Source organism: Gambusia affinis, linkage group LG15 (assembly GCF_019740435.1).
Source record: "Gambusia affinis linkage group LG15, SWU_Gaff_1.0, whole genome shotgun sequence".
In the NCBI taxonomy this organism is placed as follows: domain Eukaryota; kingdom Metazoa; phylum Chordata; class Actinopteri; order Cyprinodontiformes; family Poeciliidae; genus Gambusia; species Gambusia affinis.
The window spans coordinates 7,468,171-7,488,216 of NC_057882.1; the positions used below are offsets into that span (position 1 = coordinate 7,468,171).

General features: G+C 38.6%; 1 protein-coding gene across 1 annotated transcript in view; it reads right to left on the reverse strand.

Moving 5' to 3' along the window:
- opcml (opioid binding protein/cell adhesion molecule-like) overlaps positions 1–20,046 on the reverse strand; it is a 148,343-nt gene that overhangs the window by 27,079 nt on the left and 101,218 nt on the right. The window lies entirely within an intron of this gene.

Here is a 20,046-nt window from a genome sequence, read left to right on the forward strand (position 1 = left end):
AAAAAAATAAATAAATAAATAAAATCACGGACAATCTTTTTAGACCTTTAAAACGAGTAACTGCTTTGAAAATGCTAACTGCAAGAGAGACGGTAGCTGGAATACTGAAAGTAAACTTACAGTTCATAGTTAGCAGAAACATGGCTAGTTGAAAGCCTGCCCCCCTGCTGTGTGCTGACCCTCTGGATGACAAGTTTCTTTGCTGTGGAGGTCAAACCAGGGAGTCTGAGTTTTGAGTTGCGGCCATAAACTTCTTCTTTGCAAGAAAGGAGAAAATATCCAGCGAGCGGCAGCCACATGGACCAAAAAATGCCTTACCGATGTCAGAGGCCAGAAGAGAATTGGCAGACTGGTTCAAAATTATAGAAAGGCAAATATCTCATATAATAACTGGTTACAACCGAGAAAAACAAAAAAAAAAAAAAAAAAATCCTCTCTGATCTGCGGCAGCAGAGTAACCACACCGGGTCCCACTTCTTTTATCATTGAACAGAAAACGGAGGAAACAATTTACACAAGGTTATTAAAAACGGTCAGTTACAGACTGGAAAAAATGCTACCCAGTCTGATTAAACTGTAATTCAAATGGGAAAGTCAGAGTTTAAGCAATAGGAAAGCATGAATGTTTCTTGGTTTTAATAATCTGAATTATGTTTTCGGCTGCTGGTTTGGGTGTGACCAGCATATTATTGTTTCACACACATACTGTACACCAAGAACCACATCCTACTTGAGCGCTGTTGCTAACAACATTCATCTCTTCTGATGGCTACTTCCATCAAAACACTACAGCATCCGTCAGTTTTTGTAAATTATTCCCCCTTTACTATATTTGTTCTTTGATCGATCCAGTGATCTATCATTTGATCAATAATAACATTTCCACTCCACCTGATGTCCATTTTTCACACAGCACAATAACTGTCACGTTGTCCTACTTTCATTTAATGGTTATGTTACGCCTCCAAAATAGAAAGTTAAGCAGAAATTCTGGTATTTTGAGGACCAAAATGACAATAACTCATATAAGTGGCAAAAGCTAAAATAATCAGGCAAAAAGAAAAACATTCCCAGATCAATTAAACTCGTGAAACTTTAGCAACAACTGCAGGTGTGCGGCTTTTGTCCAGAAATGTTACTGAATTATGAATAGCAATACATTGTAAGGAAATTAATCAAGCAAAAGTAAAAAGTGCAGCAGAGTAAAAAACACTCCTGAAAGTAGATTTTATTTTTAAGTTTCTATAGTAAACGTACTTGAGTAAATGTAACTAGTTACTACCCAATTCTGAGATTTACACAAGACGTGTCCTTTGAACCAAAACAATATCGAATTTTGTTACTTTCCATGAGGTTTCAGGCCATTTCAACCCATAAAGAAGAAGTAAATAAATAAATAATCTTTTCTTGCTCAAGGTAAGTCAATTTGACAGAATGGGGACAGTCTAAGCAAATTTGATACACTGTAATAAAAATGTTGCTTTCTCAACAGAGCATATCAAATTATGCGTCAAAAATAGGTTCTTTTTTTTTTATTCCACGCTGCCTTAATTAATGACAAGGTAGAAGCTTAATTACAAAGAAAACATGCCTCTCTTATATTTTTTCAGGGTTACTCAAATGTTTCCCTGACAATGAAAGCAGAACTGAGAGCTGAGATTCTGGTTCCTTTATTAAAAGTTTGAAGAAATGTGCGCAGGAATACTTGTTTCTGCCCGATTTATTTAAAACATAAATGAAGCCTAGGCGAAAATTCAAGCTGGGAGACAAAACACAGCCGTCACACATCAGACACTCACCACGCTCCTGCCGCAGCCAATCAGGACAGGTGCGCCGCACCGCTTCAGCCAATCGTCGTTCACGGATCCCTTCAAAGGACAAGCCTCCCCGGATCTCCTCGCTCGTCAGCCGTGCTTCGACCCACCTCCTCCCCATCTCCACCATCATCCCAGGGACATCTTCATAGCTCCCTCTCTGCTCCTTCGTTCAAGGCTCCGTTCCACCACCAGTATTCGGACCGGGGGGAAGACTACCCTGAGCTAAACCTGGACCGATCACCTGCCTGGTGATCCTCAGCTCACAAGTCTTCCGCCGGGTTCGAGCGCCAAAGTTTCTGTATCATTAAACCTTCTAACTGCTTCTCTTTCTCTGTGTGAGTCTATCCAGATTGAATTAGGTTCGTAATCATCTCCACAGTGACCACAGCACAGTTTATAATGGAGTCTCGCGTTCTCCACACAAGAACCTTGTCCTCTTTGTCCTTGTGTTTTTAAGTTAAATGAAATCTCGTTGCTTTTGTCTGCCGCTCTTTAATGGACTTTATTCAAACCATCCATTCATTGCTCTGTCCTCTTCTGTACTTTGTCTTCTAGTATTTGTTTGTAGAATACATTTCTTGTTTTTTTTTTGTTTTTTTTTCTTTTAGCATTTCCACTCCCCTCGATGTCCATCGCTCAAACAAGAACAGTCATTTTGTCTTCTTCCTCCTTACGTTTGATGACGGGTTACATTACGCCTCCCAGTCCCATCATCGCCTTTCTCACCTCTCCTTCAGCGTAATTAAATCGCCGAGCCCTCCGCCAGCCCCACTCTCCCAACTCCTCTGCCTCATTCATTTCAAATGTATGACCTTTTCCAAGAGCAGTTTTCAATCAATAGGTGTTTTCCCTCATCAGCTCATTTCAAAGCAGAACCGCCGAATGAAGTTATGACATGAAAGGGCCGTTACTCAAGCTTGTAAAAATGCCAGTCAGGCCCCCGTTTTATAGAACACGCGATTCAAAGGCGATTCGATGAGTTTGTTTGTGTGGGTGTCAAATTCTCAGTCGGTCGCTTCGTGCATTGTGAAAAAAACAACAACAAAACAACAGGCTGGGTCAGAGCTGAGGTCGGAGAAGGTAAATATGCAAACTAGACAAACCAGTCCCGACACGTGTCTGATTCACCGCCGACAAAAATCATCTGATCCGCTATTTCTACAAGCAATTAAGAGATGAAGATAAGAAAGGCAGAAGATTATATAAAGTACAAAAGTCAGTACTAATTAGAAATACTACTGAGAGAAACAGAAGGGAAGAAATAATAATGATCAGATTAAGAGTAGGTCATACTTATTTAAATGACATTTTATATTTAATAGGGAAGAAAATGAATAATAAATGTGAAGGATGTGGAGAGAAAGAAAATGTAGAACACGAATTGATGAACTGTAAGACATATGAACCTGAAAGGGAGAAGCTGAGAAGAATGGTTGGAAGGACAGGTCCAGAATGGAGTCTTAAAGGAATATTGGGAAATGAAGGAAACATAACGGATATTTACAGATTAAGGAAAGCATTATTTATTTACTTACAGAATACAAAATTAAAAAATAGAGTTTGATAGATGTAAAGTAGTGTTGCTACACACGCATGTACAGTAGGTGGCGGTATGCACTTTAAAGTTGCTTGCGATCCGCCATAATAGAAGAGTAGAAGAAGAATTTCTACACGCATCGCTGTGAAAAGCTTTACTGTTTAACAGGCTCTGCCTCAAGATCCTGGGTGGTCTGAGCTTTTTCTGTTTGCTCCACTTTCCTGTTCACTCTGCTAGCCTTAGTTTCTGTCTTTGCTTCTAGTAGTTGTTTATTTATGTCAGATATATTATTCGTGCCTTATGGTTAGTTATTGTTTGCCATTGTTATGTTTTTACGTCATCATTCACCTCCTGGATTCTGTTGCACTTTGGTCCCACACGTCGTGACGCTACGTGGTTCCATCTTGTTCGTCTCACCCGAGTTTAAAATCATCAAGCAAATGTCAAAGTCAACAAAAGATAACCCATCGTAACATATTCAGTTTTCCAATTGTTATATATTTTATTTAATATCGGATCTCTTTATGAAGTCATAAACTAACTAATGTCGAGAGCCACCAATATTTTACTGCTATATGTGGCTTCACAAGGGAACCACTGGAAGGTTTTTTAGCTCTTCTTCTGTCCCTAATTAATTGGATTGCTGGCAGTGAAGTAGGAAACATATCCCATCAGTCAAAGACTAGTAATCCTAATATCTAATAGGCAGCCAGTTTGAGGCAACATCTCACTTAATTCAGTGATAGCGAAACCTGAAATTTCTTGAATGAATAATGAAAAAAAAAAAATATAATAACATCTGCAAAACATCCTTTTATTGAAACAGTTTGTCAAAGGTTTCCAAAGGGCCAAGAATCCAATTTGAATAAATGAAGACATCCTGTGTCTCTCCTGACAAAGTGCCTTGATGACACAGGTATTTCAACAACTCATTATATTGACATATAGCGGTTAATTAAGAAACATCATTCCTCTTAACCCTGAGTCTCCAGATAAGAGGCCATAAGACCCTTCTCTCTTTTCCACTCTTGAAAGGGAAACAGGTGTTCATGCAAATCCTCCCCTTGTTATTAATGGTTCAGTTTCAGGAAGGAATTTATCACTTCACTGTTGAGATTAATGATGAAAGACAGAACAGCAGACGCCAGTCTTTTGGAACAGTCTGCACCCGTCTTAAGCTTTCTGACGGCTGTGTTTGAGTAAAAAGCAACAAATTTCACGTGTAGATCATCTTGGTGAACTAATATTTTCTTTAGATTCCTCTGCAAAGTTCACTTCCAGATTTGTGCTTTTTCTTCCAGCCATCTGTTTTTCATTTACAAACTCGCTGCAGACCTGCTCCCCATTTCTCCTTCAGCACTTTTTCTGAATGCTTTTGTACTCAGTTCTACAGAGCACTTTAAGCGTGCGGCTGAGTATAAGAAAAGTCTGACTGAAGGCTTCAGGTTTCCCACCAGGCACCAACACATCTACATCTACATCAACCACAACCACATCCTACTTTTGCCACATCTGACAGCCAAACAACCTCAATTCTGACTGTCAGACTGGGATTCCCACACAAGGGAAAGCTTACTAGGACAAATCAGGAAAAAAAAAATCCCAAACAAGCCACTGTTTGGGTTATTCGCATGAAACATTTTTAATGTCTGTTTCCCTAATTCTTACAGGCTAATGCCATTGACTGCTTGGCCACCACTGGAAAATGATCAAGACATATTCCTACACAAGACATCGTCTTTCATATTAACTGACTGTAACGTAAATGTAACTTAGAACTTGTTTAAACGTAACAAAGTGGGTTTCAAGAAGCAATTTTACTTCAGACAACGGAGCTGTTTTCATGTTTTCTGTGGTGCAATTCATAACACGCAGGGAAATTAATCCACATACACACACACACACACGCACGCACACACGCTGCAGAACAAGAGACAGATGCAGTCTCCCAACAAAGACTCTATGAGTAATTTAATCATTCTGAGAATTATAACCCTCAATTACAGCTGAGGAATATGCAATCCCTGTGGGTGAAACAAATACCTGCTTTATAAAATGCACAAGTGACATTTACAATCTAATTTACATTCTAGTCATTCTATGCTTTGTACTAAATCTAATGACAATCTAAGTTTGATGAATTCTGAAGTCACATCATTGGCTGAGCTCAATTATTCCAAAATACATCTGATAATAAATATGGTAAATTTATCGATACGGGGTATTTATTATTTTTTTAAAATTAGTTGTTGGTGACTGCGCTCATTGAAGTCAAACAACAAAATGTGAAAGGCCAGATGAAACTCTAGATTCTCTTACTGTAAAATGTTTCTGTGCGAAACAACAGTTAGTAGAAAGAAAATATCAAGATGTGCGTGTTTATGTATTTCGCAGTATGTTTGCAATCGCTGAGAACAACTATTTGTTCTCCCCAAACAGCCACTTCAGATTGCGCAGCGTCAAGTGCTCCTACTTTCAGCTGTTACCTTACGCACAACGTATGAGCTCACAAAATCTGTATTTATGCCCAAGCAGCCCTGCAAGAAGATTCACCAAGGTGAGGCAAGCTTCGAATGTTGCTTTAAAGACTCTTCATAGGTCACCAAAGATTCAAGCCTGTTGCTCAGCAACGGCTGCGTCTGCGGCGCAGGGCCTGCATTGTTTCCGCAGAGGTAGAGATGACTCCCCCGGTGGTCCTGGGTCTAGATGATCAAATCTTTTATTTTGCAACATATACTTGCAATAACTGACAGGAGGATAAAGAGATGTCATTGTAGGAAGAGTGAGACAGAGTGGGTTTCATTTAAAGTCAAACTAAATCTGAAAATATGTATGTTGTGAAAATGGCATCAGGTTTAGTGTCATATGGGTGATGATAACAATAGCCTGTTCTTTCGGTGAGTAATAAAACAGTAGATAGCTTTATGCAGCTCATTTTTCATCAACTCTACAGGGAGACAAGAAATGGGGACACGGTCAACATCGCACTCATAGAGACTTTATACACAGATATCTGAAATCTAATTTGATAATTATATGTACTATATGTAATTTTATAACACTAATTTTATTATTATTTGATCAATTCAGTTCTGACAGCAGGGGCTATGATTCGACTCAAAATTTTTTTGCATGAAAAACAATTATTCATAATGATCCTCTCTAGTCTGCTATGCATTGCAGAACAACAAATTGAGACATTAAAGTGTCTTTTGTACATTTATTAAGTTTTACACATCAATGATTAGAGGGAAATTTTTTACGTGGCATCACGTTTCAGTGCCACTTTCTTGGTAAAGCTGTTCGAAGTTGTTCTTTTTTTATTTTTGCGATATCTACTTTGGGACATTTTATATATAATTCTGAATAGAACAAAGCAAAAGAGAATCACAACTCTTATGTGAAAAGATTTTTTTACTACACACTAACTGACAGCTCTCTCTCTTTCTCTCTCAATTGATTTTTTTTCTTAAATTTATATTTGTTACAACTAAAGTTTCTTCTATCTCACCACTGCCTTATAATGACCAACAAGAAAGTAAAGAGACCAGAGTAAAAAATAAAAATAATAAATAATGATCAGAGAGACAGATATATTGGTAAATGATGTAATAAGATGTAACTACTCATATGTGTAGCCAGAGCCCTCTGTCAGACTACTGATTTGTCCCAAAGTGTGTATTGTGTGAAGTTTTACACAGTAAGAGTTACACTGGATGTACCGCACCAAACATGATGTGTTAAAATAAAAAAAGTAACACAATGATAACAAAAGTCTTAGTTTTCTCGAGCTGAAGGTGCAGGCAAGACACTCCTGAAAACAGCAAAACCAGCATCTGACTATAACAGCGAGGAATCAGCTTCAGGAAGCAATTTCTAAATCAATAATCGATACGGATGTTTTTATTGCATAGCAACAGACCATAAAAGTCAATAGGAAGCTCAAGCTCTTTCCAGAAAATCAAAGACTTCTAAATAAAAATGTTTCAGGCATTTGAGCATTTCTGAAGGTCATAAATGTAATGTAAATTTCACTTAATAAAAGTGTAGGACCTAAATTGCAAGCTGATGTCGTTTTGGTGCACGTCCTCCTGCAGTGAATGCAAAAGCTGACGTGGATGGATTGTCCTCGGTGAACCTGAGCTGTGCTCTGTGACTTGGAAGAGTTTTATTTAGAGATCTCATTTGCCAGAGTTCTGTCCAGTAACCTCTAACGGAGAAGCACAAGCTGTTCTGTTATCTTACGGTTTGCATTCTAAACCAAAATCAGGATCAAAAACATCGCATGCCCCTCTTGAGCAATTTATTTAGAGATGCACATGAATGCAACAATGTGAGACACTTGAATGGAAGATGGGGTTTTATGTATATGTTGATGCTAAATTTTACTTTTTTGGAGACCAACAGCTGTTTTCAATACAAAACTGCAGAAAAACAACACATTGTTGCTTTAAAGGAAATTGTACTTCTTTTTTGTGTAAAACAGGATTTGATTGCAGGTGAGCACCAAAAATGGATTAGTTTTATACATCAAACAAAAGAAACCAACACGACTGGATTGTAGCTGACAAAAAAACCCGACGTTCACCCCAACCTCTAATCGTTCGTCTCACAACCTTTGGAGCTTTTTGAAGCCATTCTGACCCACTCTTCACTTTCACCTCCAGATGTTTGAGGCGTTTCCTCCATTTCCAGCCCACGTCGCGTGTCTTCACTTCACGTCAATGAGATCAAATTCTCACCTGGCCCAGGACTTCTCATTTCTTAGTTCTCAGGCCCTCCTGGGTGGATTCACTGGTCTGTTTGGTTCATTGTCATGTTTTCACAGATGTTGTCACATTGCCCTCAAGGCTCCTCAGGTGCACGGTGGAATTCATGGTGGTTCTTAATTTCCATCAAAGAATAAATTATACTGACTGTAAAATTTCTGTATGCAAGAGCAGAGATGGCATCTTAAATGTGTGATTGAATTCGTCTTCTTTTCTTTTTTTTTCTGGAGTCAAAATAGACAGAACATAGGTACAAGATAAAATCCCGTATCTGAGTGACATTCATCCGTTTGGATTATGTGTGTGAGTGACTGTGTGTGTTTACGCTGAGTGGATTTTGCACGTCTGTCGCCCAGAGGTGCAACACAGCGCCCAGAAGCAGGAAAGTGTTGTCACCCTCACACCAGGGACACCCATAGAGCCGTCATGTCATTAAATATTGAGACGCTGTATTTAATGATAACTTCTGTTGCAAACTGCTCTGTTTTAGAACATATTTAGCGGTGGTTGGTGTGCAGTTCTCTCTGAGTTCTGCAAACCTTGAAGCCTTTGTTTTCCATCCTTTCCTTCTTTCTCCCTCTGCCCATTTCTTGTGCTGTTTCTGTGAATAAAGGGCCACAACTGTCAACAAACCTTTTATTAAAAAAAAAAAAAAAAGTTTACCGACTTCAAGAACTGAAAGTGAGCATTGCCATTCCTCAATATGTCTCCATTATGTTCTTTGTCCTCTCTGAATGGATGCCCATGACCCCGAATGGATAACAGGCAACGCACGATGATGAATGGATGGAATATTTACTTGATTGAGTCGATGTTTAATCTTTTATTAGTAAAAGAATGGTCAGGACTACATGTTGCTCTTAGAAGAACTCACAATACAGCAAGAACTTCTTTCAAGCTAATGAGCAAGATAAGGCTATTTGTTTTGCAGATCAAAACTAAAGCAAAAAAAATAAAAAAATAAAAGACAAATATTCATGTCTGCATTTTTCTGAAATCTAAAATCCTCCCAAAGGACCTTACATAAATATTTTGTCAGCCCAAGAGTCCACTTCCACCTATTTGTTTATTTTTTTCAGCTGTTTCTATCTTTTTAGTATTCACACTGTTTTCACTTTGATTATATAACCCTAACCCTAACACCTCAGGACATTTGTTTTTTTTCTTACCATTACAATGTAGACATTGCACAGACTTTGTGGCAGTTTATCTTGGTTTTCCAGTTCATCTCTTCCCTTGGGCACTCGTTATGTCACTCTGCAGCATTTTCTCTGTTTGGTTGGAAGCCTGTGACTTTTTATATTCTTCTTCCTCCTGCTGCTCTGGCCCTGTGATAGTCTTCTGTTTTCTGCCTGTCTCGGCAGTTTGGTACATTTTACAGTACATGTTTTTGGTTTGCTATCTCTTTTTGTAAGCCTGTCTGTTTACCTACAGTGTATATCAGTACATTTAATAATATCAATTGGACTATTTTGATGTTTGTATGCAGGGTTCTGCCTCTGTGTCGCCCCGTGATGAACCCCTGATTAGTCCAGTGGTCGTCCTGCCTCTTGGCCTCACATTGCTGGACCTGCAGTCTTGTTCTGGTTCAGCAGGAGAGGAGGAGGATGGTGAGCTTGTTCCTGAACTGAATCTGATGAAGAATGTGTTCAGATCACTGGCTCCAGACCTCCATCTGTTTAGTCCTCCTGCTTGCAGCCTCTGATCTTCTTTATCCCTTTCCAAACATCTCTGATGTTGTTCTGCAGGTTTCTTCCTACACACCTCCTTGTTGCCTCTAATCTTGACTTTAAGTTCCTTCTCTCGCTTCCTTAACAAGTCTCCCATCGAGTCTAAGAATAGAAAACCACTATATAGATATATATATATATATATATATATATATATATATATATATATATATCTTTTTTTTTTTTTTTTTTTTTCTTTTATATCCTTTTTTATTGTCTATCAGATAGAAATCTTGGCAGAGAAATGCAGTCTCCAGTAATGATGCTGGCTGGTTGTCAGGAATTTTAACTCATAAAGAAATAACATAAAGGGTATTTGTGAAATGTCATGTAATTTACATTTATGAAAGGTTCATCTATTTTCTGCTTCTCATAGGTTTTATTTTACATTATGAACCCCAGCATACATCCTCGCTCTACTCCCTGTGATAACTGCGTCGCCAGTGCCAAGACGTGTTCCTTTGCGTTTCCCTTATCTCGAGGCGGCATTGCTAGAAAAGTGTGCATTTCTTTTCTGCTGTGTAACACCATGAGTGACACTGTTTAGGAGAATAATCTCAAGTTGACAGCAGCTGTCTGGGCTGCTGTGCTTCTGTCACAGACTCTCTGCGCTGCCAGTTCCTCAAAAGATGTCCTTCAGATTCCATGTGAGCATTGCGCCTCACTGTTTAATGTCAAATCCTAAAACCGGAAATTCCAAAGAATTGGGGGGTTGAACACAACAAGTAAGCTTTGCAATTTCTTAATATAATTGATTTTATTCATGAATCATTTTTAAGAGATGTCTTCTGTCTCGATTAAACAGTTTATGCGGTCTGTTGAATTTCTGATGAGAACAATATGACATTTCTCTGCTGTTATCTTTTATATCTGACGTTGTGTGTTAGCTCCACGTAATTGTATGTTATGATGTTTCACAAAAGCATCTAGTCATGCCTGTTTCTGCAAACTGCCACAAACCAAACTGTCTGTCCTCAGCAGGACACGCTGTGATATAACAGGTGGGATAAACTCTAAGGGCACATTCTGCCATTTTTAGCGTTACTGACATGATATGATGTGATATGAAATCCTCAAAAAAAAAAAAAAAAAAGAAGCAAACCAACAGCTCAGTATCAGTTTCCTTCATTAATGCTGCACATTTCTTTTCTGGCAATTTAGAGTATTCAGTTCATTTAACCAGCTCTCGGAAAACGTAATCCCAAAAACAGAGCCAGTTCATTTCCGGTTACATAAAAAGCGATTCAGTCTGACACAGTCAGTTCAAAACAGTCAGGCTCCCTTTTAAATTCAGATACATACAGTCTAATTAGATTATTGTGATGCAACACAATCAGTGGCAGGAACAGAAAGCTTATTTCTGGATGTTAGCTGTTTGCAGCGATGTCAGCAACATGTTATTTAGCAACACATGACTTTTAGTGTTTTTACTCTAAACCTCTTTCTTTCCAGTAATGACTAATTTAACACATAACTACTTACAAACCATCAGTCAGATTAAAGTTATTCATTGAAAATCACTGTGCAATTTAAGAAAAATAGATATTCTGTTATTACAACACAAAAGGTCAGTGAATTGATTTAGTTACTTAGTGATCTCTGCCAAGTTATATATATATATATATATATATATATATATATATATATATATATATATATATATATATATATATATATATATATATATATATATATATATATATATATATATATATATATGTATGTGTGTGTGTGTTTTTTTTTCATCTAAACTCATGACTACATATGTATATTATTTATTTGATAAAGACAGATACAAGAAACATTGATCAAGATGTTCAGATGTGTTCTGTATTCACAGCCGTGGCTAATTCACAACTCCAGTCTTCAGATAAAAAGTTAAGATTAACAGTACATAGAGCAAAATGATTAAAAAGCAATGTAAAAATAATCTATTTAAAATGAATGAATTGAGGGAATAACACTGAGTACAGTTTTGATTTATCTCCATCAAATTCCTGAGCCATAAAGTGACCATTTTAATGTCCGGTATGGTCTGAAAATCAGCGCCAAAGCTTACAGCTCCTAACAGAGAAGGTTGCTTGACCACAGGTCGTCCTGCAAAATGATATTTTACAGTCGTGATTTGTGGCGCTTCGACCGACTCTGTTGGCGTGAGGTCTCTCGATTGATGCTTTTACGGAATTGTTTGAGGAAGCAAAAAAAATTGATAAAGTCGTCAAACCTTGTGAAATTATATTTAATGATGGTGACTTTTTATCCAAACCTTTTTAAAGTATAAAGATCCGATCCTGTGGAATGTGCCAACGAGACGGCGCACATGCTGAGTTCAAATTGGATTTCACACAAATTAAATGTGTAAAGATTTGTCTGCGTTGCACAGCTTTGGTGAGGTGCAACAAAGAATCATTGTTGCTCTAAGGGTCAGACAGAGAGGTCAAGGTCTCACCCAGGAGGCGCCCCGGAGCCGTGCACAAAGCCGGCATGCTGATATACACATCAAGGACGTGTTTTTATTCATTTGAAGTTAAACGATTTAGTCTTACACAAGTCTGTGTTTTTCCATTCAGCCGTAGCTTTGCTCCACGCTGCATCTCTAGTTCATTATTTTAGATACCATAGAAAAAAAAAATAAAAAATTAAATATATATATATATATATATATTCCTCTGAAAATCAATTAGTAGTTTTCGTCTCTTTCATGCATGGAAATTTGCAGACTAATATATGTGAGAAACATTACTACGCCCAACAAACACTATAGGGAATGAAACCGTTATTAAAAATATAAATCAAGTGGCAATTACAGGTAATATGAAAAAGATCACTCTGAATAGGAGTTCCCCAATGTGCAGACTGGACACATATTTTGTTTAAAAAGCACAAATAAAGCTAAATCAGCTTTACAAATCATGTTTTTTTTTTTTTTTTTTTTTTTTTTTTTTTAAATTGCACGTTTTTGTACTTTTCCCTTCAGATTTGTAGGATTAAAAAAAACACTGACTAAAAAGTCATGCTTTGAATGCTTAAGCTTCACACAGCCTCTATAGAGAATTATGCTTGCTGTTGGTTTTGTGCTCTTTCTGCCTTCCAATTACTTGGAAAAAAAAAAAAGAAAAAAAGAAATCGTTCTAATCAATGCCAAATCTTAACAAGTGCCCTTTCTGTGGAAATGCCAGACAAACGATGAAACCACACACGTAGAGGAAAAGTGGAAGAGTATCGAAACTGTTTGACTGAAGTCATGCAGTTTGAAAGACACCATGCATGCATGTAAACTTTTGAATTCAAAGAAAAGTCACAAACAAAGTTTTCTGGCATTTTGCAATAGAAACAATATCGGTAATTCTAAGCTAAAACAAGAAAAGTTTGGTTGGATTTAACTTTAGACAGTGAGGGGAGAAAGAAATGAGTTTGTGTCTTTGTATTTGGTGTATGAAAATGTCTGATTTCATCTGCAGCTCCTGAAGGTCTCTATATATTTCTAACAGAATCGCTCATCCTACCTGGTAAAAAAAAAAATCTGCACCCTGTGGGATTTTCTACATGAGTGGGGTGGTGAGGGGTTGTAATGTATTCATAAGAGCTTAGAGAAACTGAATGATTATTTTGTAAATTTATGCTCAAGCACTGAGGCTGTTATTTTACTCAAAAATCATATAAAGCATAGTGCTTATTTATTATATCTGCCAGCTCTAATCTACATCATGCTGTTAGTGTGCAGTATTTTACCCTTTGTTCTGTTTTTATGTATTTTATATGATGCCTGTTATTGTCTATTAATGGGACAGTAAAATTAATTTCTATTGTATTTCATTCTAGTCTGTCCTCAGAACTACATTCCTCATACCGGCCTCTGAGGTGAGATCCTTTGTGGGTTGTTTTGGGGGCGAGTTCCCCCTTCGTTTCCTCTTCACTGAAGAAAATCAGGTGAAGTGGTGCCTCCAACTGGGATGCAGCTTCAACGCCTCTGTTGGAGGGTTTACAGGGACTCTTCCACTGCACATATCTGATTTTAATCTTCTGCTTTGATTCTGGAGGTAAAACTTCAAACCTGGATTTTGGGAAAACCCTGGCCACTTTGGGGCTGAGGTTGAGCTCACGTGTCTATTTAACTTAACAGTTTAGCAGCAAAAAGGGTGGCTGAATTAAAAATGTTGACTTGTCAACATTTTGCTTAGTTTTGCTTTTGATTGAAATGTGATTTATTGGGAATAGTTAACTACGATTAACTAAATTCAACATATTAAGAGTCCCATCACTAGTTATTTCATCTAAATCATATTTCGGTACGTGTGTGTTTGTGCAAGGACCATGAAGACAAGGACCATCTTCAAAGGACCATGAAGACGGTCCTTTGTCTTCATGTTGTCTTCTAACATCCATCTGTCCAGGGCGTACCCCACCTCTCGACCAATGACCTACAGAGTTGGGCACCACCATTAAGAACAGGCAGGTATAGATGATGGATGGATGGATGATATTTGGAGCTGCAGTCATGTACAACACCTAGAAATGAATCCTTAGTGAAATCTGGCAGACCGTTTGCCCACTGGACATCTGCTGGACTGACCCTTCAAGAGGCTGGAGGGATCTGAACTGCGTTGTCCCTAAATAAACAGTTTTCCTCAAACTATAAACCTTTTAATCCTTCTGCTGACCTGCTGCTGGAGTCAGAGGACGCTGCTGAATAATTTATGAAGTCCCCTTGTGCTCAGATGGAGACTAAGCATTGAACTGCATAAAATAATGGTGACTTAAGTTGACTTGGTACATATATTAAGTAAAGGGCCAATGAGGCTACACATTTATGGTCTGCCGCTCTCCACACAAGTCTCATTTATGTCAACACATCTACTGCAGGATTTATCGGCACAAATTATTGTGGCTCGAGAGCCTCTCTACAGTTAGTGGTGGAAGGGGGAGCAGGGATATTATTTACTATCTAGTGGAATATGATGGCTGCTGAGTTTACCTAGCCTTAAAGTAAACACCATCATTTTTATTTGCTTTCGTTTTCTTGGCAGCCGGAGGCTGTTTCCTAATGTCACACGTCAGTTTGAAAGTGGAACGTCAACGCTTGCTTCTGCATCAAACAGCTGCTGTGGTACAGTTTCTGTTTGATACAAACTGTGAGTGTGAAATTGTTTTAATTGGTAGTTCGTGCAACAACAACAACCGTCAAACGACAAAGCGGCTAAACGGCAGATCTGAGACCTTCGCAGATTCCAGTTGGACTCTGGGAGAAGGTTTGCTTCCTTTAGCGTTGATCTAACAGCCGTGAATGCTCTCAGCAGAGGGAACAGTCCATTACTGCTGGCAACAAACGAGAAAAGCAAACCATGAGGAGCAGCTCAGGAAAATGCCTCTCTGCAGGAAAAGCCATTTAAGATTCCTTGTGACAACGAGAATTTGCTTAGCCGCCTAAACATTTCTCTGCATAGTCTGTCTTTTCATGCAACTCAGAGAAATGTCAAGTCAGATCATCCATTACGCTTTCCCCACAAACACAGAAACAAAACACACCTACAGGCAACACACCGAGCTGTCTGTATTCGGATGCCAGGAGATCACTTTTCAAGTCAAATTCCTTTTGCCACGACTGCTGCTTGCGTAGCTGCAGCTTGAAATCATGGAAGTTAATGAAGCACGGTCCCCACCTTTTAATAAAACCCATCAGGTTTAAAGAGGAAACGAGGTGATTTTTGACGACGGATCGGAAACGTTATGGTGATCCACCTGGATTTGTGGAAAAGATTCTCCTGGCTGGAGATAACGGGGAGGGAGTCGGAAACAGCTGGGCTGTAAGCATCCCTGTCACTTCCAGGCTGAACATCTAATCCTATAGAGAAGCAGCACATGACTCACGCTGCTCAATGCTCAGTGGGAAGCGCAGCGCTGACACAATTAGAGCACGGCACACACGACTACGCATGCAGATGAGAACACACACACACATACGCACACGCCTGCACACGCAGCTTCTTGGCATTTCTTTTGGCTGTGACGTGCCAAGAAAACACCAAAAACAGCTGTGGCCACCAGCCAAGTCTTAATTTGATTGGAGCCAGTTTGTCAGGCCACAGGTTGTGCGGCTTCAACTACCTAAATTACTCAGGCTGAAAGAAAACAGGTCAGTAGATTTAAATCTGGCCGCAGTCATCATAAATAATAATTTGGCTGGAAAGGCGTAAAGAGGCAGATGTTTAAACCGTGTTTTGGAAGTAAGCAGCCTATAGCAGGTAAACGGATATTCCTGTGGAGTAAACTCTAGAGTTGTGTAGGATATTCACTTGTTCTCACCTTCGCATCGAGCACATGTTTTGTAAAGAAATCCTAATGAAGAGAGTAACTAAAACGCCAAGAAAATAAATACAGATCAATACATGTTTTGACAAAGATACACAAACTGCTATTTGTCCCTCTTTCTTGTCCATTTCTGCTTATATAAACATACGTCATCGTGAAAGCTGTAAAGCTCCAGTGATGTGGAAGTAAACCTGGTGGGCTTCACCTTGGCACTCAAATCAGGACATAATAATAATAAAAAAAGAATATTTCTTGTCTTACTTTTGAGATTTTCATTCAAAATTAATTGCCGTCTTCTTAATTGTTGTTGCTGTAAGAGCCTTTGTGTTTTTTACTTTCAGTCAGATAAGCATCACTAGTTTATTCCTTAACCCTTGTCTTAACCACATTTAGAGTAAAGCTAGTTGATTTGGTAATTAACCATTGCTAGCAGGCAAAGGTATTCTTGAAAGAACTTATTTTTGCAGTTTAATGTAACTTCTCATATTTGTCTGCTTTCATATTTACACACATACCGTGACAAACCCTCCTGAAACTCAGAGATCTCCAAACGTGACCACTTGCAAACTTCTACTTGTTTGCGGATGCACCATTTGTCAGACAATGTTTAATTTATGTCTTCAGCAGCGGAAGAAATAAATGACGTGAACCCAAAGGGAAAGCGGAGTATCCCTGTCATCAGAGCATTAGTTTCCAACAGGTTGCCAACAGACAAGGAATTAGAAAGACTGGGGCTGAGGAATCTAAATTTAAACCGAGCACCAAAAGCCCTGCAGGTGTCTTTCCTTTTTACTTCATAGAGGTAAAAAGCCCAGGGAGGAAAATCCTCATTCCACACCATGCTTGGGTTATGACAGACCACCAGAGAAGAAATGTCAGCGTCTAGAAGGAATTAACAGCACTGCTGAGAGCAGATGAGGGATGAGTTTAGGTTTTGGTAATAATGGGTAAAGTTGTGTTTTCTGATGGGTAATAATTCATCAGGAGCCTCATGCATAAAGCGTGCGTGGGCACAAAAGATTGTGCAGCGCCATATTTTACGCACAAGTCGGCATGAGTAAAAATTAACTTTGCGTCGAAGTTTGGGTAAATATACGCACACTTTTTCACTGGCGTGAAAACGTGCAGCAGCCACGCAAACTTTTTCTGTGGACAATAAACTACAAATTAGCTGAGAATTCTGACTTTAATCTTTTTTTTTCTCTCTTCCCTCTTCCGTAAACCCCATCTTTTAAAAAATTATTTTAATATTTTATTGTTTAAACGTAAATTATGAAACTGAACTGCATTTATCCTCAGACAGTAACCTAACAAGCGCACAAAATAAAAATAAAAGGATGTGAAAATCTCACTCCAATGTAAAAGGTCGACAAAACTTTTCCTCAGTTTTTGTCTCATAAAGATGTAACACGTTGGTCCGTGCACCGAAGCGCATGAAATGCATCTATGGGGTAATTTCATTCTCACTAAAAGAAGAAAACAGGGTTGGATGAGCAGATTAACTCCAAACAGGTTTGATTATTTCAAGGTGATCAAGGTGTGTATCCAATCTCATGTAGACAAGGAGCTGTGCGAAGGTGAGCCACTAATTGTGGCACAGAGCTTTGGCTCTGATGGAGAACATCGCCAATGGAAGGATTCAGAGGGAGCGATTGATCAGAGATCATATTGATCTGCTGGGAAATGTTGATGATGGTTTATTAGTGATTCGATTAATCCAGACCGATCATCCTGGAGCTCAGAGCAAAAGAGCCGTGCAGTACCGGTACCGGTCCAGCTGCAGTCTTCCTTCAGTCGAGTCGCCCTCGTTGTGAAAGCGCCTTTTGGACACAAAGCAATCTACTATTTAGAATAAACCACCACATTCCCACTCAAAGGACTCTCTGACTTTAAATCCTGGCTGAACGCGCTACTGCTCAAACAGGCATTTGCAGAATCTTGTTCTTTAAGATTTCTTTTTTTGGATTTTTTTCTTTAAAACGTTTTTTATTTTTTATTTTTGTGAGGTGGCAATATTTGTCCTCAAAGCACATTTTAAATCAAATATAGAATTATTATTATAAATACTTATACTGTGTTGAACAAGGACGTTGCCATGGTTATTGCTTCACGTGGTGGCAGACTTCTGGGTATTTATACTAATTTACATATGTCTTTATGGGTGGCGACAGCTGCGCTCTTTTTCCCACAAATCAGGATTTATAAAGGTCACGGCTTTATGCATCCGATTTTTTTTGGTGCACCGCACTTCTCAAAATTTTTCCCTTCGCCAAGTTTTCGTGTGAATTTTTTTTTTTTTTTATGCATGAGGCCCCAGATCATGACATTTAGATTTATTTGTGGTGTTTATTTGTTTACATTGAAGACAATGTGGTGAACAAAATTCTATGCAAAGCATTATGGGTTATAGGGATAAGGCCGACCCTGATTCACTGGGATGCATGGGTCCATATTTTTAAAGGATATTATTATTATACTATTTTAGGTGCAATGCCCTCTATGCAAAGTCTGGATCCCAGTGATACATAATGGAGGAACTTTGACTGGCCTTGATGTCAACACTTGATATATAGTTTTGTACTTGAGGCTAAACTGAGCGGTGGGAACATTGTGATGCAGAATAGTGAAAGAAATGTTGGCTAATCCTTCATCAAAGGGTCACAGGAAACAAAACCTGAATATTATCTGTGTATTAATGAGTTTAATATGCGTGTGTGTGCGTGTGTGTGTGTGTGTGTGTGCTTGTATGTACTACATTTAGCAGACCGCTTTCACAACTTTTATCAATGCAGGTCATTTGTGGAAAGTGAGGACATTTTCTTGGTCCTCACGTTGTTCAGGTCTTCTGCCGTCTCCTAGCTAAGCCTAGAGGTGTGGCGTTAACTAGGTTTAACATCTGGGCTGGGAATAAATGTGGTTACTAAAAAGAAACTGAATACAAGCTCCTCTGACTGATAGAAGCACAGGGTCGTGTGTGCGCGTGTGCACATGATAGAGGGTTTTTTTTGTTGTTTTTTTCTTTTACACGGAGCAGCCATCACGTTGTTAATCCTGCTGTTTTCGCCAACATGACCTTTCAAATGTTCATCTCCAGGCTGTACAATCCCAGAAAACTTTCTGTCCTCCGCTTACATCTTGTGAGTATTTTTAGCGCACTAAAGCTGACTGTACTCGAAGGAAAATGCTTCTCAGGGGTGAAAATGCACTCAGGATTTCTGGACAGAACTGACAGAAATGTCTGCTGACTGCATTGCATTTGAAAGTGATTAGAGCTGCAAGGAAGAGAACAACTCGATTATTAAAATAAAGATACAGATTTCAAGGGTTTTAATCATTTTATCGCCCTTCCTGTGATTGTTTATTTTTTTATGTTCTTCAAATTCTAATTTGTCCATTTTTTTTGTGTTTTTTTTTTTATGGGCACAATGGAGGCAAAAAGACTTTTTTTTTTACTTGACATCCAATAGGGCCCTCCTGACGTAAAACAGTTCCGTTAACAAAATAAAACTTGGACATGTATTTATTAATTCAGCGAATGGAAAAAACAAAACAAAAAAACAAACAATGTAGAGAAATTGTTGAAGAATTACTCAAAATCACTTGATCCCTTTTTGCTCGATCTCTGTGTCGGCTACTCGTCCGCGTAGACCCGCTGCCATAGCAACTGATTGACAACACCTCCATCAATGTGTCAGGACTCACCGTCAAAAACATGCAAACGTTTTACACACAGAGAACAGAACTTTCGGTTATGTTTTCCGGCTTGATCCTTATTTTGCGATAAGTAGCAAGTGGTCGTCTGAACAAGGCGTTGGTTGCTTAGTTCCTTACGTGCACATTTAAGATTTAGCGTGTTGACAAATAAAGCCAGTGCTAGACGTCGT